Below are 26,853 nucleotides of genomic sequence, written 5' to 3' on the forward strand. Positions count from 1 at the left end.
TCCAAATAACTGCAAATATCTTTTATTCTTATAGAATGGTTCTACCTTGTGAAGAAGTGTATGTATTAGCCAATCCATCCTCCTTGTGCATTTCTTAGAACGATCACTTAAATGGCAACTCTTGATTTGGAAGTGATATGACTCTATGGATGCATTGGTTTGTTGATTTGCATGAGAGAAGCCTTTAAATTTTTTTGTCCACATTGCTATACAAACAAACGTAATGATGCCTTAGCATACACAATATCCAACTTCAATAATGTAAATGCATAAATACAATAAAGAATTTTTTGATGATCTTACCGATACGCTTCTCATCATGACACCAAGTTTTTTTGAAAATACTCAATAAATTTCTTCTCGTCTTTGAATTCCTCAATGAAATTTCTTATCAGGTTAGTAGTGATGTCTTCGTTGTCACTCATCACATGCATTACCTCACCTAGTCTATGGAACATATTTGTTTCAACATCCTTATTACCGACATACCTGGATTGTAACTCATAATATCAAGATATGATGTTCAAAAGTGTAATTTTTCATAAATTCTAATTAAACATTGACCTATACACATTCTTCAGCCATGCCCTATGAACATGCCATAGACATAAAAGTACTCGGCAATCAAAGGATAATCTACATGTTACATTATAAAAGTTCATTAGTAGTATAAACTAGATATTAAGTAAATACAATATCATAAATATAAATGGAGGGCAATAAAACCTAATTGCTTCAATCTCAACACTCGCATCATCTGTCATGAATGCGTTGACATGCCAATCTTCTTTACATTGTTTTCCTCTTTTATAAACTTCTTCTAACCATTCATTTATATCCTCAACTTTATTTCTTGAGGATATGGCCCATGCAATAGGTACACCAGCCTCTTGTTCATCAAATACAAGCAAGCTATATAATTGGTACTGCATATTAATAAAATAAAGAAATTATTTTTTTAGATATAATATACCAATAACCAAATAAAAATCTATAAATACATTTAATATTACTCTACTTACACCATATTTATTTGTTGAGAATGTAGAATCCATTGCAATTATTGAGTTGTGTGAATGCTTCACCATCATTTCTCGCATCCATGGTGTTTGAATGCCTATTATAAATGGACCATTTTCCACATTGTTTGGTGTTTTATAGAAGAAGAAATTATCTTTCTCCTCTGCATACCACAAGCTTACACTTTTTGCATCATCTTCATTTTTTTGTGATCGAAGGGAGCATACTCTTTTCCGTGCATTCAATACATCTTTCCTCAGCAAACATGTGTCCCTGTTATTCAACAACTTTGTCAAAAACATGATCTTAGTAGTGTTGTTCATATATTATGTCAATCCCCATGCCCATCAATAATAAGGATTCAATATATGATTTACATTCATTTGATAGTCTTGGCGCAATGTAGTGCTCCTTGGATCACCAGAAGGGTCATTCTTTCCATGACAAAATTCACCATTAGCATCTTGGTGGGTAAAGTTATTATATGTAAGTATTACAACGTCGGGTCTACCATACATCACCCTAACAATGAAGTGGGTTTGACAACCCCCTTTTTGAGTAAACTTTCGTACCCTTTGCACTTTTTTAGATTTATTTCTTTTATCCTCAGGCCCAAAAGCACAATGATACCTATTTATACATGTACAAAAATATATTTATTAATATATATTATAAATGATAAGTATAAGATGTGACATGCTTGATTATTATATTAAATATAGTCAAACCTTGAATACATCTTGGTAGCATGATCAGTAGGATTGTCAAGTTGGTCTCTTTATGATCCTTGCATAAAAATTGTGTCTCTGCACTATCCAATAAACCTTCTCCTTTGACAAAGTGAGAGAGTCTCTCAAGAGGAATAGTGACACATAAATCACGATCTTGGACATCCTCATTTCCAATAGGTGTCCATTCAAGGTCATCACTTGAAAAATGATTTCCTCCATTGGGAATGTCTTGCACATCTAGTTGGATGAGTGATTTCCATTTCCACTTCCTCCCCATTCTGAATAATATTAGATGGTTAGTGACTCTCTATCCTAAAAAATGTAAGAACAATAAAATTGTTATTATCACATGGTTAAAATTTTTTCTCAATATTTTATTGCTAGTGGATCATCTAATAATGGATCATATTTTATTGCTAGTTGATCAATATTTTATGAGCTAGTGTGAGCTTCTTCTTTTTAATTGGATTTGCAAGGGTTTTCTTAGGATTCTTATACAACAGGTGGAGTTTCAATGTGGTTTCAACTTGTTTGGGAATTTGGACTTGTTGACAAAAAGGTGGACTTAAGTGTGACTTGGTCTTGACTAAGATTGAACCAAAATTTGACCAGGACATGACAAGGACATGACTAGGATGACAACTAGGACATGAATTGGGTATGACTATAATGGTGACTAGGACAAAAAGGATTTTGATTTGGATGATGACTAGGATATGACTAAAGTGTGACAAGGACATTGATTAGGATGTTGAATAGGACAAAACTAGGGTACGACCATGACTAGGATGATGACTAGGACTTTAAATTTGACTTGGAAAAACTGTTTGTTTTGGACAAATATTTTGCAAAGTGCTTTGGGATGATGATGTGTTAGATCTAATATTGGAAAACAAGTGTCAAGAAAAGAAAACATAATGGTCAAATGAACTTGGACTCAAAGACACTCATGCTCATATACAACATACCTAGGGTTGGCAAGGACAATAGTCAATGGATCCCACTTGGTTTCCCAGCTATGCCTACCCAGAGCGGACACTTAGATGCTTGACCCCATTGGCTCCCCTCCATTACACTCACTTCTTCGGGGAAGCCAAGCATCAGTTCCCATGAAAAATCCCCATGGCAAACTTTGTGCCTCTACTAAGGGCCGTAAAAATGTGGGTGCCTTCGGAGGTTTGACCTCCCGCACCAATGACTAGAAGGTTTTTGGTCTCTAAGCACAAGGATTCTAGTAAGGATTTCTATTAGAAGACTACTCTTCGAGGTTGCATAAGTGTGATTGAGGCATATAGCCCAACGAAGTACCAAGCACCTTAGTAGTCACACAAGCGTGATTTAGACCTCAACGACCCTATAAGATGCTCAATATGAGAGTAAACTCTCAAATAGCTCCAACCTCTTGAATTTTCATCTCAATAGGTCTATTTATTATAATGAATTGGAATGCATGGGTCCGACTATACTCACTTGGTTCGTTCCCCTCTCACCAATGCCTGTGCGAGTGTGTCATGCAAATCGGGAGGGCAGACCCGCTAAGGGTATGCAAACAACAAACTAGAAAAGGTTTGAGGGTCTAGATTTTTTATTCTCTAAATAGACAAGAGTGTACTCTCCTACCTCTGCACTTTTCTCAAACACATCAAACAAGTTGTTCTTTTACCCCTAATTAGATCTAAGTGTCTAAGAAAATGATTAAAAGAAATAGCGTGTTCATTAGTTTAAATGTGTTGAAAGATCACTCATTAAATACAATTTTTTAAAATTAAATAAAATTGAACATAAAAAATGATCAAATGATCCTTCAATATGAGAAAGATTGGCCAATTCATAAAATTAATAAATATGGTGATATTTGAATTTTACTCTAAATACATATTTATTGAGTTTCTTCTAGTATAATCTATAAATATTATTAATATAGCTTAACTTGCATTGATACTAGGTTAGAAATTAATAATTTGGTTAATAATCATCACACATAAAATATAAAATAAATGAAATGAGAATTACAAGATGTACACATTTAAGCATTGCACAATAGATACATGGGAGAATATTTCTAGATTAAAAATCCTATAAAGTATCATTATATTCTAAAACACATACATTTGTATCTACAAATCAATAGTCCAAACTTAGGGAAATTCACTTCTTCTCACCTTCATAAAGTTGATAATATATCTTATGCATGGTGATAAAATTCATATAATCTCTAAAATTGAATTACTTCTAAATGAGATAGAAGCTCCTAGAATATAGAAGGGGTGACAAAATAATTGAACTTGTGTATTTGTCACACCTATTTAAAATCAATAATTGTAAATAATTAGTATTATAATAGTTTATTATATTATTGATTATTAAATAGCATATGCTTTATAAACATATAGTAATAAAAATAATAATAAGATTTTGTTACTTATTATTCATTATATTCAAATAATATTTTATATGGAGCCCTAATAGCATTATGTTCTATTAGGGATCTTTTCAAAAATCTATTTTTACCCTCAATAAAAGAAATAAAGGTAACTTTTTTTAGATAAATTAATGATAAGATTCTGCAACGGTGCACACCCTTGAAATTTAAATCTTATTCATATTATTATTTTTTATCATTAAACTATTTAATACATAATATAATTAAAAAATAAATAACAAATTTCGTTCCATAATTTTCTACCTAAAACACTAATTTTCAAGGTGATTTACCATTAGATCTTAAATTATGGTGAAATTTAGCTTTTCATGTTTGATATAGAATTCCAACTATCTAACTCTAGAAAAATATTATCTAGATGGACATCTTAAAATTATTTAGAACACAATTGAGTTGATCTTAAAATGTGAAGAAAAGAAAGAAAGAATATGGACACATGAAACTTGTAATTTAAACAGACAAGCTATGCAAAATGTTTATTTAGCAACAATGAAATTTTATTTCTTTACCCAACATTACAATTACATTTTTACTCTTAATGAGTAATTATTATACAATTACCTAATGGCTCTAGTGACAATTCATTATATATCAAGTCACTCTTGCTCGTCAATATTATACTTGGATGGTGACCACTTGTTATTAAATTAATCTAGACTTATTTCAAGAGATGAACTATTATTTTTGTTAGATTTGTATTGTATATTTTGTACATCATTTATTACTTTAGAATACAATTTTATTTAATAGATTTCTTTCCATAACATGCCTAAATATAATTCACAAATATTCCTTTTCATTCTTGTTCATCATATCTCATGTGTGTTCACATGGTTAATTTTTTTATGCTTCTAATGGACCCTAGTTGATAATTAAAGGTGTCTTTAGTTTTCCTTCACCTTCACCTATGTTGTTTGTTATACACAATAAAATATCATTCATAAGGCTTCTATTAAAGGAAAATATCTTGAGTTAGAGTATTATATCTAATTAACTCAAGATTTTATTTATTAATCGTCAAAAAAAAGGATAAAGGTTCAAAGATTACATCTAATCTTACTATTTTAGCTCTTCCAATTATAACCTCTCCCCTACACTTGTGCTTGCTTACAAGACATAAAAGATACCTGATATTATTCATCAATTATAACACACAAACATAAATATCAATTTAAGATGTATTATGCACATCATCTTTATTCAAAAACTTCATACCAAAATCATAAAAAAAATACAAACATGGTTCATAAATAATTTCTTTGATTATATACATCAAATTCCAACCCAACCAAAATATACTTCAACAAATCACTTCTTGAAAATTCTAAAAATTCTATGAAAATGTAGCTTATCTTTGGATGAGTTTTTAACTTTTGCTAAGATGCTCATTACTATACTCCAATAACAAACTATAAATAGAATTATAAAAATAATACTTAAACAACATATACATAAATATATCTACATAGTGAACAAAGATGATTTTCTTTTTCAATTACAACAATACTACAAAAAACACATACAAATTTTTGTGGTACTTGTGAAATGCTAAGATAAAATGTCTTGCTTGCCTTCAACTCTGCTCTTTAACAACCATAAAATATCAAATGAAATAGAGGGAAAAAATGCCCGCAAATAGGGGTTGGCAGATGCATTTACTTCTTATTTATTTCTCATAGCGAAGTAGGGGTAGCGCGGCCAGACTTTCCGACAAGTTATACGTGGAGAGGTTTGATGGCGGCAATGGCGTGGAGGCATGTTCATGAGAGCGAACGATGTTTTTCCCAAAACCGTTTAAGCACGGTCTACAACATGGAACAGTTCCAGTTATACCTGTTTGCAGAGGGAGGAACACAGGGGCTAGGCTAAGTAGGTGCGGTTTACATTGCTGCTTAGCCAGTGCCACATACAACACAACTGAATTAATGTTGCCATGAATAGTGGATGGTGGGATGTTTGCAATCGTCTTGCAAGGTTGAGGAAGATTTTCAACGGTTGATCTTCCAAATCAGGTTGTCCTAAATGTTCCTATAACCTTTTACTCCTTGCACACCCAACCCCCCAATTACTAGCTTTAAAAAAAAAAAAAAAAAAAAAAAAAAGTTCATTAATAAGTTACACATGTACCAATAGCTCATTTTTAGCTTTTTTGAGCCATAATTGGCCCATTTGTGCATTTTTATTGGTATTTATGGCACACAATTACTGGGGCATTCATGCATAAGTATTGGTGATTTTAAGTGCATGGTTATTGGGGCATTTGTAAATAGGTATCGGGCGACACTTCCAAAAGTGTACTTTTTGACCCTTGCGCGCATAACGGATCCCACAATGTGCATCGTTACTACCCATAAGCCAAATCAATAACAATAAGTAGTTAAGTCGCATGTGGAGACAACCAAAAAAAATCATCAAAATCCGATATATTGTTTAGAATCTATGGGTGCGCGAAGTTAGCTATAACAGCTACTGGTACGCTTCCCCTATTGGTTTGTATATTGGTTAAAATCAAAGTCTTGAGAAAGTCACCACTTGTAAAATATTCTACACAATCTAATCCATAACAAGTCACCACTTGCTAAAAAAGGGAGACACACTTTCTTTATTTTAGTAATTTTCGAAAATATTACCAAGGACATTCATCTTTTTTAGATGCACTTGTTAATGATTTATCAACATTGTTAAGATATGAAGATAGTAATACTATCCTTACCAACAATGTCAACTCTTATTTCACAAAAGCATAGGTCCACAATTTTATAACATAGTTTGACCATAAAGGTCAAGGAGTGTCATCACTAAGGATAAAACAAGAGTTCATTAATAAATCTTAGTATATTTAGAGCTAATGAATGAGGGTAGATAAACTCTCCCACACTTTAGAGTCAGCTACATCCAGGAGGGTGTTCCTAGAGGTATCCTATGTAAGATTGCAATGCTTAAAAGATATTGCAAGGTGTGGTTTTTGTAACTATATCCAAAGTAAGTTTAATCCTCAAAGTTGTCACTAGGCTAAAAGGAAACCAAATGCACTAAAGACCTTTCATATAGTCGATTTAGTCATCAATGCAAGAAGTGTAAGATGTGTGTGCAATGATATGATTCACAAATGATTTGTATGGTAAAGATCACGATGATGTTTCCCTATTTAATAATTGAATCATATAATGCATAAATTCTAAAACTAATTCCTACTTTATTGGTAAATGATTTGTTTGAGTTTAAGTGTGCATAGTGAGATTGTGGATATTGTGCTGTACCTACATGTTGCTTACAAAACTTGAGATTAGATCTCCAAAGTGTTGATGGTGAATTATGTGTAGGACGATTTTTTGGGAAACTATTTGGATGTTATAGAGTTGCAAATTCTAATTTCTTGGCCTTTTGTACATCATAGTGCATTGGTATATTTTGTAGTAGAGAGTTAGATTGATGTGTGGTTAAGGAGTGGCTTATCTATATCTACTCGATAGAGGTTCTACAAGTCACTTTTATTTGGCCTATAGAGGTACATTGGGTCACCTAGAGTGAACCTATAGAGGTACTCTCAATGAACTATAGTTCAATTGTAATGGTACTTTAGTAGCTTATAACATAACTATAGCGGTACTTTGATAGCATGTTTCTATTGGCTATACTATCGCAAGAGGTTTCAAATCATGGTTTAGTAGAAGATTTGTGGAGAAACATAATTGTTGAAGGCAAATTGTCTTCTAGTTGAACTAGTGACTAGGATGCCATGCAAGATCTTGCAAGCATTTGGAATTTTGGTATTGCGTTGTTGAGCTCATGAATCTAACATAGAGATCATAATCATATTTCCATAGGTAACTTTACATGAATTTTAGTATGAGATTTGGTGGTAATGTGATATTATACCTTAAAGGGTCCTTTAGATCATAATATGTAGTTTTTGCATGACATGGATGTTGTTGGAATTAAATCTATTGATTGGACATAGATGTTTTATTATGAAGATGTAGACCATGTGATGTAATTAAAAATTCATTGGTTCTATACTAATCATGCAAATGGAGCATTAGTAGTGATTTAAGGTAATTTTAAACCACTTAATTTTCACAATGATTTTTCTTGGATATTGCTTGCTTTTGCAGTTCTATAGTTGAAATTCGGGATGAGATGATTTTTTTTCCAATTATTACTAAAGTCAAATTTGAGTGAGGTTGAATATCTCACGGACATTAAATATTCATTGTTTGATGATGACCCTTTTATGAATTGTGCAGCATATAGAAAACATGCCACACAATAATTTGGTAGATAGGTTGATGTGGTTTGGAACAACTTTGAGGGGTACAAGGTCATATTGGACAAAATGTTGTGTAGAATTAAAATACATGCTTCATCAAATTGGTTATCCTACAATATTTTTCACATTAAGTGCAACATATATGTATTGGCCCGATTTGCATACACTAATGCCACGAACACCACCAACAACCCCATGGGAAGCTCATAATTGTAGAAGACAAAATGTTATCAACTACCCTCATATAGTTGCACATTACATGCACCTAAAACATTCATTATTTAGAAATGAAATTCTAGAAAAAGGAATGAATGTTAAAGATTATTGGTCTAGATATGAGTGACAACATAGGGGGTCACCACATGTGCATGGATTCGTATGGATTGATGGAGAACCCAATATGGATAATATTGATTGGTCAAATGAAAAGGAACGAAAAAGTGCTAAGAGATATTTTCATTCCATTATCCATGCATGGAATCTTAGAGAAGATCCTCATCAGCAAAATACACAGGCATTATTAAAAACATTTCAACATATATATCTTACGCTAGATATAACATATATTATATAGCTTATCATATAACTAATATAGTATTTTTTGCTATTATCAATTGTAGGCATTCCAAAAAAATTCTCAACATCCATGTCTCAAAAATACAACACAACTTTTAGAGATGGATATTGATCATGATTATGAAGAAATACTAAACTATGTAGAACGACACATGGTTTGTAAGGAGGGTACATGCCTACGAAAAAAAAGAGGAAGGATGGTTTGCAAGTATTTTTTTTATCAAATAGTATTTGAATATCAATAAATTATATATTGACTACTTAAATATGTAAATAAAATACTCAAATTTTTCATAATGATTATAGGTACAATGCTCCTTGGCCATTGAACTTGAGGGGATCTAGACTATATGAGGACATACAAATGGGCAAAAAAAATTTGAAGCCAAAAGAAATCATGACAAAGTGAATTCACATAATCACCAAGACTATAATTGTGGAGAGAATATATAGACTGGCAACTTGTTCTTTCCAAGCATGCAGTAATCAGATACATTGCAAAGTATGCAAGAAAAGTTGAGAAAAGTTGAGAAACATATCCACAGATGTTGATGCATCTCTCAAACATGGAAAATCCCGATGACTTGGCTGCACGAGCATATAGAAGGCTTTTGAGAGAAACAATTATAGAAAGAGACATTGGAACTCAAGAAACATGTCACATGTTAGAAATTTTGTTGATGGAGAGTAGTAGAAGATTTGTTAATTTAACTGTGTCATGTGAAGTGTTCAAACCTATATAAGTAAATAATGAGGAGAATGACGGTGAACAAACAAAATCTTTCATTGACGGATATACAACAAGGCCTCTTTCTATGGAAGGTGTCACATTTATTAATGCAGCTAGATCATTGATATACAATCCTAAAAGAAGAGGAGACAACAAATGGGGTCCAAGACAAAGAGAAACTATTTTTAGAGTTTTTCCTAGGTTTTTAAACAGTCCTTCGCATGATTCAGATAAATGGATTGACTTTTGTTTGTCAAAGTCATTATTGTACAAACCATTCCATGACATTGAAAGAGATATGAGTCATCCTAACGACTCCATAAAAGAAATGTGGGAATCATTTAATTATAATCCTTGGCATGTGCAAAGAATTGCAACTACAAAAAATATTGAAGCTACTAGTGATTCTGAAAATGAAGAAAATAGACCTATTCAAGAAAATAACACAGAGCATGAATGGGAGATTATATGTAGATTGCATCATGGTCAACATATGCAACTTTCTAAAATACATATGTTGGGGAGAAGAGATATCGATAGAAACATAAATTGGTCTAATGAATATCAAGGTGAAGAGTACACAGTTGGAGCTATCAATTTCATAAGAAAAATGAAGGAGCATGGATGTCTCATATTTAATGATATACCACAATGCGTAAAATACACAACCCTCAGTGAAAAACAACAAAAGGCCATCAACATGATTATGACACATTACCATAGCAATCAAGTAGGAATGCCTTTGTTGATGATATTTTAAGGAACAACAGGCACAAGAAAGCCATATTTAATTGGTGCTATTAGTCAATCTCTTCAAAATGCAGTAATGCCATGTCATTAGATCCCCTTCTACTACTTGCACCCATAGGAGTTGCAACCTTCAATATAGGAGCCTCTACTATTCATTCAAAAATGAGAATCCCAATAAGATATTTTGCCCAACTAGAAGGAACAAGGCTTACAAGTTTTCAAGAAGAAATGACACATATCAAGTATATTTTGATTGATGAAATGAGCTTCATTGGTCAAAACATGTTGGAAAATATAGATTCTTGACTCAAACAATAATTTCCACAAAGTGCAGACATAAGCTTTGCAGGGATACCTTCAATAATTACTAATGAGACTAACGATTTTATACAATATTTAATGTAACTTATATGAATTACATTGATATAATATTAGTATATGGTTTGAATTTTTCTTTATTGATTATCTTTTAAGTATATCTATGATATTGGTAGGAGATTTGGGCCAGTTGCCTCCTGTCAATGATAGACCACCATATGATAGAAATAGAAGGGAAAAGTTATTGTGGGAAGAATTCAAAATTGTGATTAGTTTAGACAAAGTATTCAGACAAGATGGAGAAAACATTCAGCAACAAAGATTTCCTCAACTTTTGACAAATGTAAGAGATGCAAATCCAAAAATTGATGACTAGAAATTACTTATGATGAGGACCCCTATTATCTTAGATACTGCAAGCAATAAAGAGTTTCATAATGCTATCCATTTTTTCTCTACAAATGGCAATATCCATAATCATAACAAGAGAATGTTATATTCATTGAAGCACCCTGTTGCACATAGTGTTGCAACAAAAGTAGGAAATGTTAATGCAATATAAGACTGTTCAAATGATGAACTTGATCTAGAATTATTGACCAATAATTATTCAAGGGTGACATTGACTTCAAATCTTTGGATAGAGGCAAGTCTTGTAAATGGAGTTTTGGGGTATATTTGAAAGATTGTCTACAAACCAGGAAGTGCTCCACCTGAACCACCTACATATGTGATGGTTGAATTTGATAATTATTCTAGAATACACTCTGAAGATTATCGTCCAAATATAATTCCAATAACACCAACACAAAGGGCCATAACACTTCAATTACCATTAAGATTGACATGGGCATTAACAGTACATAAATATTAGGGTTTAACTCTTTCAAAAGCCATAATTGATATAGGGCCAAGAGAAATAACAAGTTTGACATTTGTTGCAGTATCATGCGTAAAGTCTCTAGAAGGTCTCAGAATAATGTTGTCATTCACATACGACTGTTATGAAAAGATGAAAAATGGCAAACAAATTTTCAAGCGGAAGGCTAAAGAAAATAGACTAAAATTTCTAGAAGATAATTCGTGTAATCTATTTTTCTTCAAATTTGACAATTAAATAACATATTATAAGTTGATGTAATACATTATCTTTAATTTTTTTTCAATGTCTATTAAATGTTTAGTAAATTATTGTACTTTCTTGATTGTTATTTATTTTACCTGAAAATGAATGTTAGTTACCAATTATTTTCTTAAAGATATATCAATTGTCATTTTATTTTTTCTAAGCCTTTTGGGATGTTGCATATGATATCAAAGCTACCAAGTTTGATAGTGAACCTTTCACTTGCCATCAAAAACTTTAAATAGAAAAATCAACCTAGGTCATCATGCTTCATAGGATGTGGATATTAGCCCTAACCCTAACCCTAATCTTCAACTAAAACCCCTCATAATAGTTATTTATCATAACCATAATCCTAAGTGTAACCATAGCCCTAGCCCTAACCATAATCCAATATACTATATACTTAAAAATAATATATATTAAAAATTTTATTCAACTTTTTATATATTATACATTTAAAAGTAATTATTTTACATCTTATTACATATTTAAATATAAAATATAATATATATACATTAATAACTATGAAACAATATAACACTCTCAAAATAAGAAAATAATAATATCATAATTTTCAATAGCCAAGAGCTTCTCTCTCTCTCTCTCTCTCTCACACACACACACACACACACACACACACACACACACACACACACACACACACACACACACACACACATAGACAGATATATATATATATATATATATATATATATATATATATATATATATATATATATATATATATATATATATGTAATACACACACACACACACATATATATAATACACTGAGAGATGTCCTACTTGAGACGCCTATTTTTAATCAAATTTTGCGCTCTAAGAACAAACAGACACCTTGAGAAGGATATTTGTCGGCATATTATATATATATATATATATATATATATATATATATATATATATATATATATATATATATATATGATAAAAATCACACACACACACACACACACACACACACACACACACACACACACACACACACACACACACACACACACACACACACACACACACACACACACACACACACACACACACATATATATGTTTTTATAATTAAATTTCAAATATTTTAAATAAAAAAATTGTAAATCAAATATTTTTACAATAAAATAAATATAAATATTATATTTCAAAAAACATGTTTTTATCTTAGCGCTTCAAATGAACAATGTATTTTTATTTTTTAATGCCAATAATTGATGCATTGTTTTCTCTACACGTGTAATGAACATTCATTCACAAATAGTTGGTGCATTTAAAGATAAATATCCCTATTAAACTTTTTCATTTATTTTTTTAATATTTATTACAATTATCAACCCAACTAATAAATCTAGATTAATTGTGATTATAGATTGCATTTATTTAATTAGTTTATATTATTCAATATAAAGAATTCTATTTTCTTACATGAATATGTGAACCTGATATGTCATATAAAGGTTTATTTATTATACGTTAGGATTTTATTTCCTCTTTCATTTCATATATTTATCTATTTCTAGGGTTTGTAGTTCATAGAGTGACCTTAGTTTCACCCATCCTATGTACTAGTGATTTGACCCTTGATTTATGTCAATCCCTACCTCACTCTTATATAAGTTCTTCATCTTTAGTAGGCTTTAGGATTTCAATTCTCTAACATTCATCAAACCCATGTGTACCCATCCATAGCTTGTGGTTACTACTTGTCTTTGTCACCTTCTTCCTCTCTCTCACTTTTCCCCTCTCTAAACTAACCAAATATTTTTGTGTTTTCAACTCTCAACTAGGCACACTATTGACAAAAACATGATGCATTTTTAAAACGAAAACAAAAACTAAAGACTTATGCAACGTGACATTAGAAAACTTTATTTTAGGAACTAAATCAAACAAAGTCAAACATAAGTTTGACTAACCAAAGCCAAGGAAACGTGGCTTAGAAGTCATGATTAGCTTATTCAAACAACACAAATCAATTGCATTAAAAAAAAAAAGAGGAGAATCAAAGCATTTATAAGCATGAATTTGTATGAAACAAAAACTTAGATATTAGGTTTTTTCTATACCCAAAACTTGGAGTGGAATTGTGGAAGCCGCATACAACATACATAGGCATGGAGAAAGAATTATATTTTCTTGCATGAAGAGGTGAACATAATATGTCATATGTCACCATATAGGCTGTGGTGCAAAGGTTTATTTATTATACGTTAGGATTTTATTTCCTCTTTCATTTCATATATTTATCTATTTCTAGGGTTTGCAGTTCATAGAGTGACCTTACTTTCACCCATCATATGAACTAGTGATTTGACCCTTGATTTATGTCATTCCATACCTCACTCTTATATAAGTTCTTCATTTTTAGTAGGGTTTAGGCTTTCGATTCTTAACATTCATCAAACTCATGTATACCCATCCATAATTTGTGGTTACTACTTGTCTTTGTCACCTTCTTCCTCTCTCACTTTTCCCCCTCTAAACTAGCCAAATATTTTTGTATTTTCAACTCTCAACTAACCACACTATTGACAGAAACATGATACATTTTTAAAAGGAAAACGAAAACTAAAAAAACTAAAGACTTATGCAACGTGACATTAGAAAACTTTATTTTAAGAACTAAATCAAATAAAGTCAAACATAAGTTTGACTGACCAAAGCCAAGGAAACGTGGCTTAGAAGTCATGATTAGCTTATTCAAACAACACAAATCAATTGCATTAAAAAAAAAAAGAGGAAAATCAAATTATTTATAAGCATGAATTTGTATGAAATAAAAACTTAGATATTAGGTTTTTTCTATACCCAAAACTTGGAGTGGAATTGTGGAAGCCGCATACAACATACATAGGCATGGAGAAAGAATTATATTTTCTTACATGAAGAGGTGAACATAATATGTCATATGTCACCACATAGGCTGTGGTGCAAAGGTTTATTTGTTATACGTTAGGATTTTATTTCCTCTTTCATTTCATATATTTATCTGTTTCTAGGGTTTGCAGTTCATAGAGTGACCTTAGTTTCACCCATCATATGAACTAGTGATTTGACCCTTGATTTATGTCAATCCCTACCTCACTCTTATATAAGTTCTTCATCTTTAGTAGGCTTTAGGCTTTCAATTCTCTAACATTCATCAAACCCATGTGTACCCATCCATAGTTTGTGGTTACTACTTGTCTTTGTCACCTTCTTCCTCTCTCTCACTTTTCCCCCTCTCTAAACTAACCAAATATTTTTGCATTTTCAACTCTCAACTAACCACACTATTGACAAAAACATGATGCATTTTTAAAACGAAAACAAAAACTAAAGACTTATGCAACGTGACATTAGAAAACTTTATTTTAAGAACTAAATCAAACAAAGTCAAACATAAGTTTGACTGACCAAAGCCAAGGAAACGTGGCTTAGAAGTCATGATTAGCTTATTCAAACAATACAAATCAATTGCATTAAAAAAAAAAAGAGGAGAATCAAAGCATTTATAAGCATGAATTTGTATGAAACAAAAACTTAGATATTAGTTTTTTTCTATACCCAAAACTTGGAGCGGAGTTGGAGAAAGCGGCGCCGTCAATGTTTAGCTCAAGTTGGGCGTTGCATGGCGGCTCAAGCTTGCAACTCCACTTTAACTCAGTAAAGACTAGTTTAAGTAGGAAGTTTTTATTGTTTTTATTCACCATCACCGTTCAAACATAGGGCAGAAAAACTTATATAAAATAAGGTAAAAAAAGAAAAAGACATGGAAGTTTGATAGAAAAGAAGTCCGCAATACACAGTAGAAGGAGGCGAGATGATGGGAAGAAAAAGGCAAAGATCCATTTCATTTCTTCCAGGCTTGCATTGCACCCATTCATATACTTTCTCAATCTTTGAAATGTGGACAAGAATAAGGAGATGATATCTTCATTAGAGTCCCATTGAAAAGAAGAAGAAACGATTGATGCTACTGAAAGAAAGTATGGGTTCAACACAAGCCTGGCAGATGGTTGAATGATAATACTAGAGGTTTTGCGACACATCTTTTATTCAGCTCTTGTTGAGGTTTTGGAACAGTTTAAAAGGGTATGCCATTCATTCTTTATAAATAACATTAGAATAATATTAAAAAAAATTTAATAGAGACATTCTTGCATATTGGATCGATATTATGTCAAATCTTTGATATTCGGCCTTTATTGAATAGACAACAATATATCGGCCTCTGTGACAGTTTTTGTTTTTTAAATCTTTTAATCACAGTCATACACCATTCACAAATTTTTCATGCGCGTAGGGACTTCTGTTTAGCATATTTTGCCTCAAATATATGAAATGTTTTATCATGCATGCCAAAACCTTCAGTTTATGCCTAAAAATACTAGCACGGACCAATCAAGCCTGCGTAATAAAGATGATTGCTATTTAGTGAAATCGTGACATTATTTAGTGATGTCTTACAAGGAATTGAAATTCAGTTGGTTCTACATTAATCACCATCTATGCATAATAGACTGATGCCAGATTACCAGATTAGAGCCATGGCAGATTAGATTTTACAGCATCTAGGCAGTGAATCATTAAGTCAATATCGCTGTCAGTTATGGTAATATCAGAGAACCGTTACTATTAGTCCTCAATTTAAATGACTTTCTTTATCAAGATTTTTTTACTGCACATTTTCCATTTAGCCGCACCTTGCATGGGGATAATTACTCCCAAAATAGTTAAATTTTATGTTTCTTGTTGCTATTTCTGGATTCAATTGTGTTAATTCAAAAATAACAGCAAGGAACATAATAAGTTATTAAAAATTGAAAAATTGATATCATTAATCAGTTTAACTGTTTTTTCTTATAATGCTTTTGGATTCAATTGTGTGCAAGATTTTGATACACAATGGAATCCAGAAACATTATAAGAATTATAATATGGGTTATGAAAATATGATAGCATTAACTTCTTCTTCTTTTTTCTTTTTCTTTATCTTTTTTTTTTTTTTTTTCAACATATAATTCATAGTGGCTGCCCTAACTTTCTATGCTCTTTCAAAATGAATATAGAGTTATTATATTTATGGATCTGAAAAACAATTTCTCGCACCAAATAGAAATGTACTATGTGTTTGTAGAGAATTGGTAATAATAACGGTTAGGGTAGAGGGAAAAATGGTGGGCTCATGGTGGATTTGAATCAAGGCCAGGCAGGGGGTATGGTAGGCCATGGAGTCCATGATTTTTTCTAGAGATCCTCCTCCAGTTGTAAAGAAATTAGTGTACTTTCAAACTCCGCACTCATATCATATGCCTTCGACCACACAGGGAAAGAAGAATCAAAACTTTCAAAGGAATTCCTGGTTGGGCTCTAATGCTCAGACCGTAAGCGCTCGAAAACACTTAAGCTTAGATTCCTGGGCCAAGAAAGTGGCAACAAGTCCAAATAATATCCCAATCCCAGCTAGGGTTCAGAAATGCCCTGCATCCAATGCAACTCTGGCCCGCAACCATGATGGTCACCAAACCAAGCAGCCTTTCCCTATTGCCACACCTATCCTTCCTTTCAGGAGCACCAAATCATTGGGCTTTAAAAAACCATCTTTTCACCATCTGCCTTCTAACTTTGCATGCAAGGATCAGCAATGGAGCGGGAAATCCATGGGTAGCAAACTTTTTGTTCTACCTTCCAATTCCATGAATCCCATGATCGCCCGACTCAAAGAAAATGCCTTTTTTGCACAGTGGTGTGGTATAGGTGGAAATAGCAAAGACATAATCTCCTGGTGGATGTCCTCTTTTCTAGGTTTGGTCACAATTAGACAGCTACAGAATGATTTCTTTCTTCTAGAGTGTGTTGACTTGTTCCTAAAGAAAGCAATCACGAAAGGTTGCTTGTTGTATTTTGAAGGGTCATCTTTCAACTTTATAAATTGGAAACCAGGCTTTGATCTGATGAAACATAGATTTGACAAATCCCTTGTCTGGTTGTCTTTAGTGGGTCTTCCATCTGAGTTTTGGTGTCCGAAGGCTTTGCTAAAAATAGGTGATACTTTGGGATCCCTAGTGGGTATTGAGGAGGATTTCCTGAAAGGCCTTAAAGGAGATGTAGCAAATATCTATGTGGAGATTGATCTTAAAAAAGGCTTCTATAGAAAAATAGAAATGATTTCAGAAATGGGAAGATGGAAATAGAAAGTGAGAAGGCTGGGTAAGGAAACCCCTGACAAATGTATCCTTCGAAATCAAATAATCAAAAATGCCTCAATGGTAGCTTCAATGGGTGCTCTCCACCTCACACACCTACCTCAATAGTGAGCAACCCCAGAGCAAGAAGGTCAGAAGCTGGCCAAGGCTCAGGATAATCTATTGGTTCCACCAGTAGTGGATGCAAATCAGCTAGGTAAGAATGCTATTCAGCATTCTCAAGACAAAGAACATGTTTCCTCTCACGTGCCTTCAGCTCCTCTAGAGCCACAGATGCTTCACACTCCTAGATCTAATCACTGCCTTAAAGAGTCTCAAGGCAAGTTGGTGCACTGTAGTACAAGTATGGTCTCTCCAACTACTCTTCCTTCTCCTCATAGTTGTTCCCTTCTCATTCTTTCCCAGATTGTAAAGTTGCAACCTCAAAAAGTGGTTAGAAGTCTATTTGGTAAAAAAAACTCCCTCACCAGAGGAGCTTTTAACATCTTCTCCCAGCCTCCTATCAAGGTTCCAAAAAATAAAAACAATCTAAGGCGTAATAAGCTTAAAGGTTCCCTTTAGCAAATGAAACGGATCAAAAAACCCTTGCATATTACTAGAATCTTGCCGGAAGAGGAGGTCATTGAAAATGATCTTAAAGCTGACTTAGAAGAGGACCTCGAGCCCCTTGTATTTGATGGTGAGATTTAATCTCCCTCAGAATTTCCCTCAGTAGAACAATTTCTTAACCTATTGATGGATACTCCAAACCCATCCATGATATCACCGACTTTAGCCCCTCAAGATCTAGGCTTCTCTTTAGGCCAAAATGCTAAGAAAATTTTGTAGGATCTAATGGTCCAGGATGAAGATCCGGACACAACTTTAGATACTCCGCTAGCAATCTTGTACTCTCAAGTCAAGAAAAAAAGGAAGCTAGGCCTACATCAAAATCAAGAGGGATTGGGAAAACTAGACTTTGGCTCTTCCCCTCTTAAGAAGGGTCGCAAATCTCTTATGGAGGCAAGATCTTTAGATGGTGCTACTGAGAACCAATCAAACCTTCAACACCTTTGTAAAGTAGGGAAGGGTAATCCCCTTCCTGAACACCAATGAAAATCTTATCATGGAATGTTATGGGCCTTAATGCCCGTAACAAACAAAGGGTGATCAAAAGGAGGATTCTTTTGGTCAGTGTAGATATCATTTTCTTACAAGAAACAAAGCTGGACAATATGCAAGCTATTGCATTTGGAAGTGGAATTAGCTCCCATTTTCAAACGTCCTCACAAGTGACAGTGGATTTAGAAGGGGCTTCAAGAGGCCTAATGATAATCTAGAAGCCTTCCCAAGTTAAAGTTGATGGTATTGCTTCAAATAGAAACTGGATCTTGGCTAAAGTTTTTCATTTCCAATCCATTTGTTATAAACATTTATGGCCCAGTCTCCCCCCCTCAAAAAATGACTTTTATGGTCTTCCTTAGACGAAGTCCTGTCTTCATTAACTAAGGAACATCTCTTTACAGGAGGAGACTTCAATGCTATCAGAAGAACTTCTGATAAAAGGCGAGGATTAATCCATTTAGGTGGATCTCAACAGGACTTCAATGACTGGATTGATAGGAATGGTCTGATGGAAATAGACTTAGGTGATGTATTCACTTGGACAAATAGAAGAAAGGATTTACCAATATAGTGGAAAAAATAGATAGAATTTTTTGGCAAGGAGATTTGAGGTGCTTCCCTTCCTCTCCCTCTTGTTCGGTTATTCCCTATTCAGGATCATATCATTATCCCATATTTCTCTCCCTGCTTGGCAACAAGGAAAGCTGCAGAGCCCCATTCAGGTTTGAGAACATGTGGATGAAGGATCAAAATTTTTTGACTTTGATAGAAAACTGGTGGAAGGAAGCTTCGGTGGAAGGCTCAAAACTCTTTTGCTTTATTGCTAAGTTAAAAATTGTCAAGCAGAAACTGCTTCAATGGAACTCTCAGCACTTCAGAAATATCTTCTCAACAAAAAGTTTGATAGAAGAAAGAATGGAAACTCTAAATGCCAAGATCATCCTTGAAGGTATGGACTAGGAATCCTTCCAACAAGAAAAGATGCTCCTATTGGAATATGAGGATATATTATCTAAAGAAGAAATATTTTGGAAGCAGAAATCTAGAGAGAATTGGCTTAGAATGGGAGACAAAAATACCAAGTTCTTCCACAATGTAACAAAGATTAGAAGGGGAAAGAATTGGATATCAAAACTGGAGGCTAAGGGCAGCCAAATCATAGAGGACCCTGAGGAGATTAAGAAGGAAATTATCACTTTCTTCTCCAATCTTTTAAACAATCGAGAAGGTTCCCAATTGCTGGAGCAAAAAAAGATGTTGGAAGTGATCCCTAGGATTACCATAGATGGGCATAATCAAAATCTTAATGAGAGAATTAAGCTGGATGAAGTACTTCAAGCCCTTAATCAACTACCCTTGGGTAAAGCTCCTGGCCCGGATGGCTTGCCAGCGGATTTCTTTAAGAAGTGTTGGCACATCTTAGGTCAGGATCTTGTGGAAGCACTGGAATGCTCAAGAAGACCAGGAAGGATTCTTAAGGAAGTAAACAACACGTTCATTGCCCTCATCCCTAAGAAGGAGAATGCATTAAATCTGGGAGATTTCAGACCTATGTCACTTTTTAATACTGTCTATAAAATCCTTTCAAAATTCATGATGAATAGAATGAAGCCCCTCATGGAATCAATTATATCAAAAGAACAAACAAGGTTTGTAGCAGGTTGCTCAATTCTTGATGGAGCTATAATAGCACAAGAAGCAATTCATACTCTCCAAAGCACAAAAAGACTAGGTATGATGATTAAAGTAGACATATCAAAAGCTTATGATAGTGTAGATTGGCACTTCCTTTGCAAGGTCATGCAAGCTTTTGGCTTTGCAAAACATTGGATTGATTGGGTATTTGAATGCATCTCCACTCCGAAATTCTCAATCTTGGTAAATGGGAAACCAGAAGGTTTTTTCTCCTCATCAAGGGGAATCAGACAAGGAGATCCTATCTCTCCTTTTCTCTATATAATAACGGGGGAGGTTTTGGGTAGGACAATTAAAAGAAGCCACATTAACAATCTTCTAGAGGGAATCAAAGTAACCAAAAACTTTGCAGTCACACATAAGCAGTTTGTAGATGATAATCTCCTCTTGGGGGCAGTAAAAATTAAAGAAGCATCCCATCTAAAATAGATTCTAGATACCTTTGGGAAAGCTTCAGGTCAAATAAGAAATAAGGATAAATCGAAGGTCTATTTCTTTTCTACCTCTAAACTCTTGCAGTCCAAAATACTTACAATTTTGGATTGTAGTGAAGGATACCTCCCTTGTATCCATTTGGGTATCCCAATTGAACATCGCATGAGGAATGTTAAATCATGGGATCCTCTTAAACTTAAAGTGGATCAGACCTCAAATTCTTGGAAAGGGAAATGGCTATCTTGGGTGGGTAGATTAGTGATGATTCAAGAAGTGATATCGGCTCTGCCCATTTATATATTATCAATCCTATCTCTCTCAGCAAGTGCCAATGCCTTCCTAATCAAGAAAATGAGGAATTTTTTTTGTGGAAAAATACAGAGGAGAAACATAGAATAGCTCTAATTGCATGGGAAAAAATAATCAAACCCAAGGTCCTAGGGGGTTTAGGCATTAAGGACCTCAAATTGCAAAACAAAGCTTTAGGGGCCAAACTAGTATGGAAGTTCATAAAGAATCCCAACACCACATGCTCTAGAATGCTAGCAACCAAGTATTTACCAGACCAAGAACCTCTCAATCTTCTAAGAGAAAACACATTCCCCAAGGGATCAAGAACATGGAATTTTATAATCTCTTGCAGAACTTTGATTTTAGAATAGCTCACATGGGACATCCGAGATGGATTATCAAGCCTTTTTTGGGAGGATTCTTGGGGAGGCTACCCACCTATTGCAAGTTCCCTTAACAATAACAAAGAACTGGCTTAAGTGTCACTGGGGTGTCAGAGTTAGAGATTATTTTATTGAAGATGGCTCACCCAACTCTCAAAGTTGGAAGTGGAAATCATTGGAAGGAGCTCCAACCTAAAGGAACGAACTAGATCAGCTTGTAGAGCTCCTAAAAGCAAGAAATGTAAACCCGCGAAGAGGGTATGACTCTTTATTATGGTTACCTTCCAAAATAGGGCGCTACAATCCTAAAGAAGGTTATATAGTGCTAGTCAACAACACTACTCAAGATCAACTGGATATTTTGAAGAAGTTGTTTTGGAGCTCTAAAGTCATTCCTAAGGCAAAGATCTTTGCATGGCTAGCCTATTAGAGGAAGATCTTAAATGCAAAAAAGTTCACAAAAATGGGGTATGCAGGACCCTCTAGGTGCATCATGTGCAAAGCTCAATCAGAGTTAGTGGACCATCTACTACTCAATTGTCCCTTTGCCTCCAAATGCTAGCGTTGGCTTTGCGCTAAACTTGGGTTGATCGCAACCCTGCCAAATGACGGTAAATCCCTATTTCAAAGCGGGCCCATCCCAAGCAAGGAGACAACCCTGAGCTCAATTATGGAAGTATCCCCATCATGTTTAGTCTGGGAAATTTGGAAGGAAAGGAATCATAGGCTATTTGATGACAAATGCAGAAGATTAGAAACAATCCTAAACTCAATTGAATCGGTTATAGTGGACTCAATCAACTGCAAGATAGCCTTCTCCTTGGAACCACCTAAAGCTTTCTCATCATGGGATGAAAGCATTAGGAAAAATTGGCATGGAATCAGGATTCCTCCCTTCGTTGAGTGAAAAGACAACATGAGAAAAGTTGCTATCTGGTCTCCACCAAATCCTGGTTGGATAAAACTAAATTTTGATGGTGCTTCTGGAGGCAATCTGGGTTCTTCAAGCATAGGATATGTAATCAAAGATCACACAGGAGTAATTCTTGGGAAAATGGCAAACTCAATCCCCCCAGACACAAACAACATAGCAAAATTCAAAGCACTGAAATTTGGATTGATATAGTGCATAAAGCATGGTTTAAATAACATTCTAGTGGAGGGTGATTCAGAGATAGCAATAAATGCAATCAAGAGGAAAAAAAATCCAAATTGGAGATTGCAGGGAATCCTAGACAATATAATTGCAAGCCTGGATAGAATAGAAAACTATGAAGCAAAGCAAATCTATAGAGAAGCAAACTCAGAGGTAGATGCTCTGACGAAAATTTTTGCTCAAGGAACCTACATCTAGAGGTGGGATTAGGAAAATCTGCCAGTTGTCCTACCAAACCATCCCACTTGACAGGCAAGGGCCTCAAAGGATATCAAGTTTAGATGCAAGAGTCACTTTCAGGAATATGTGAAAGCTAGTTAAAGCTTTGTTAACAGGGTAAACTTTAAACTTAACCTTGGTGGCTAAGTGAAACGGCTACCTTAATTAAAATTTAAATCTTACCTATTTTGGGTACAATGGGCCCGTATTCAGTGACGTCACCCAAGCTACAGTTACGAGCTAAGTTCCCCGAATTATTTGTCGAGACCTAGCTGGCAAACTGTCAAATCCATTTATGGTTTGCGTGGCCCAAACGGGTGATTTGGCATGGCGAGGACAAACATCCCTCACCACCTTAGCTGGCGAATTTAATGCAAATCTGTCCTCATCATTTGGCGTAAAAGAGTGTGCCAACCTATTGCTTTGTATTGCCTTCTGCAAACTGATTTCATTCTCTTGCCAATTAATTTCAGAGCTCTAGTTTTTAACTCCTTCCTTATTGATAGCCTGCATTGCCAACCATGTCGACAGAGCCTTCGTTCAGATTCATAATGAGTGTTTACCCCAGGCCCAACTCCCGTTTTGGAGTAGACACTCCAATTTCTCTTTCAGCGTCAACGTGCCAAGTTTCATTCCAAAAAATAATAGACTTGAGGCTCAAGTGCCTTCTCCTCTTCTCGGATTTCCCTCTCATTTTGGTAGTCAAGATGATCTTGGGTAGTGGGCACCTGAACAGAGATGAGTATCCATGGGACAACACTAGCATCTCCTCCAGGTTTGTTGCCTCATTGCTGGATTTAAAACTTGCTAAGCAGGCTGTTTGGACCCTCACGAAGAAGATTTTCCCATAGGAGGTTACCCAAGAGATCCAAGAAATCCTAAATAAGGCAATTCATGAGTCTGGGGTTCCTCAGCCAAGCGACAGAATCCTATTCAATGCTCATGGCGAACTAATTAACTACTATCCTTTCCTGCTCGACCTGAAAGGAAAGGACTTGGATAGGCATAGGGTATTTGCTGGAGTTGGCCTTGGTTACCTTAAATGGCAGTTTCTAGGAGAAAATTCAGAAGACCAGGGCAAAGAGGATGACTTAATTCAATTTTCCATACTTAACGGCATACTGCCCATGAAGGCAGAAGATGATAATCCTCAAGCGGAACAAGCAGGCAATGGTGGTGCTAGCAGGGGTCGTTGCCATTATAGGCATGGTCATGGTAGGGCTCACCCCCCGAGCAGAGGTCGTGGGTGTGCGAGGAATGCGAACCTGCAATCTAAAGCCGACAAGAAAATTGCAAGCTAGGTTTCTTTGAGTTCTGTACAAAGTTTATTATTTTAGACTTGAGTGATAAATTTTGGTTTTATTAGTATAATTCTATTAATAGGGTAGTAAAGCATCTTCCATTCAGACTTTTATACTTTTAAAGTTAAAATCTTAAGACTCCATGTTATTCTCGGAAGGACATATATGTCTTCCATGGTCTACTTTTCTGGTTGCATTCCTTCTTGATATCCCAGAAGGCATATATATGCTACCAATATAAATTTTGTTAAAAAATCCACTAGCTATGTTAGCTCTGTAAGTTTTTTGCATAATCAATATAATGTTGGCTCTGCCTTTACCGATCAAAAAAAAAATTCTCCCACCAAATGAAGACATACAAAACTCAAATCTACTTGTGCATGCAAGTACTTAGACAAAACATTCCTATTTCCACTCTAATTCAAATTTAATAAACTCCCTGAATCTTCAGTTAAAATTCAGTTCAGCTTTACCTTGAATCCTTTTAATGGGTGGGTTTGTATTTTAGATTTTTGGTGCCAAGATATCTATGGGTAGGCTTGGAATTTGACGGCCACCTCTACATGTCATATGATTTTTTTATGACGATTTGGCCATTTCAATGTCAAAAATATTTAATTTATAAAAAAATTCATCAACATATTTAAAAAAATGTTAAAAATATGTATGCACTTAATTTTTTTAATAAACAATTTTATTGATAAATAAAAAGAATTAGTACATAATTGTATGAGCTAGAAAGTGTATACCTTAATCTTCACCAATGAGTAAGCACAAGATTGAAGCTACATAAAATGTAGATAAAATCCTTGTGTAAAATGGAGATCCACCTATTTCTTAGAAAGAAACGAAAAACCTTGTGTAAAAAATTGAAAAAAAAAAAAAAAAGAAAAGCCTTGTGCAAAATGTAGATGCACCTATTTGTTGGAAAGAAATGGAAATCTTTTTTCTTTTATTATATTCATATCACATATGGATATCTTATATAAATTTTAAAAAATAAAAAAAATAAAAAACAACAATAAATTAGTAATATATGCGAAAATCTTAAATTTATTAAGTTTGTAAATTCATTTTTAAGACAATCTTATTAAATATATGTAAAAAATTAAATTGACTAAATTTATATGAAAATAGAAATTATTCTAAAAATTATATAAAAATATTTTGAATAAATTTATATTTTTATAATAAAAATTAAAAAATAATATACAGACATTAGACCATCAAATTCCAGACCTGCCTATAGGCTTTACAATAGTTTTATTCTATGTACCATAAATCTGCTTGTGGAATTTATATATTTCTATTGTGGAGGGGTTCCTTTCTTGGTCTATAATTATATATCATGTTTAATTCATTGGTTGACAAAAGTTTGGTTTCTAGTTGAGCTATGTTACTAATTCAATTTTTTTACCATTCAATTTGTTGGTTGACAAGGGTTTGGTTTTTAGTTGAGCTAATGTTTGAAACAAAATATTTTTTAACTAAAAGACATGACTCAATAACTAAAAACTCTTTAGTGTTGGAATTAACTTCTAGCTTGAGCATAAGTTGAGAATATTTCTTAAGCTTTTATATAGATTGTAATCCATTTTATTTTTTTCCAATACTAATAATTACCTTATAATAAATTTATTTAATTTTCTTTGCTAAAAATATTTTTCAAGAATCCCTATGCCTCTATTTTTCATTGTTTCCAATTCTGAATGAATACATGAAACTTTGTTTGTTTGGTACCCTTTGATATTCTTTATTCTCCAAGACATTGAAGTTTAGAAGGGAAGTAAATGAGTAGGTTCAACTGGTGTCACCTTTTTGCTAGATAGGAGAGTGTTGTGAAGTTCTCTCAACAAGAAAAAGGAACAATCCCATATCATAATGGCTAGCTTTGTGAAACCAAAGTATAAACACTTTGAATTGCATTTGTGTTGCATTTTTGCTAGATGGAAGAGGGTTTGAGAAGGTTTATTAACATAAGAAGGAATTCTATCAAAATCTAATGGCTAGATGTGCAAAATCAAATGATAAGAAATTTTGAATGGCTAGACGTGCAAAACCAAATGATAGGAAATTATAATAAGAAATTTTGAATTGCA

This window comes from Cryptomeria japonica, chromosome 11 (genome assembly GCF_030272615.1).
Source record: "Cryptomeria japonica chromosome 11, Sugi_1.0, whole genome shotgun sequence".
NCBI lineage: Eukaryota > Viridiplantae > Streptophyta > Pinopsida > Cupressales > Cupressaceae > Cryptomeria > Cryptomeria japonica.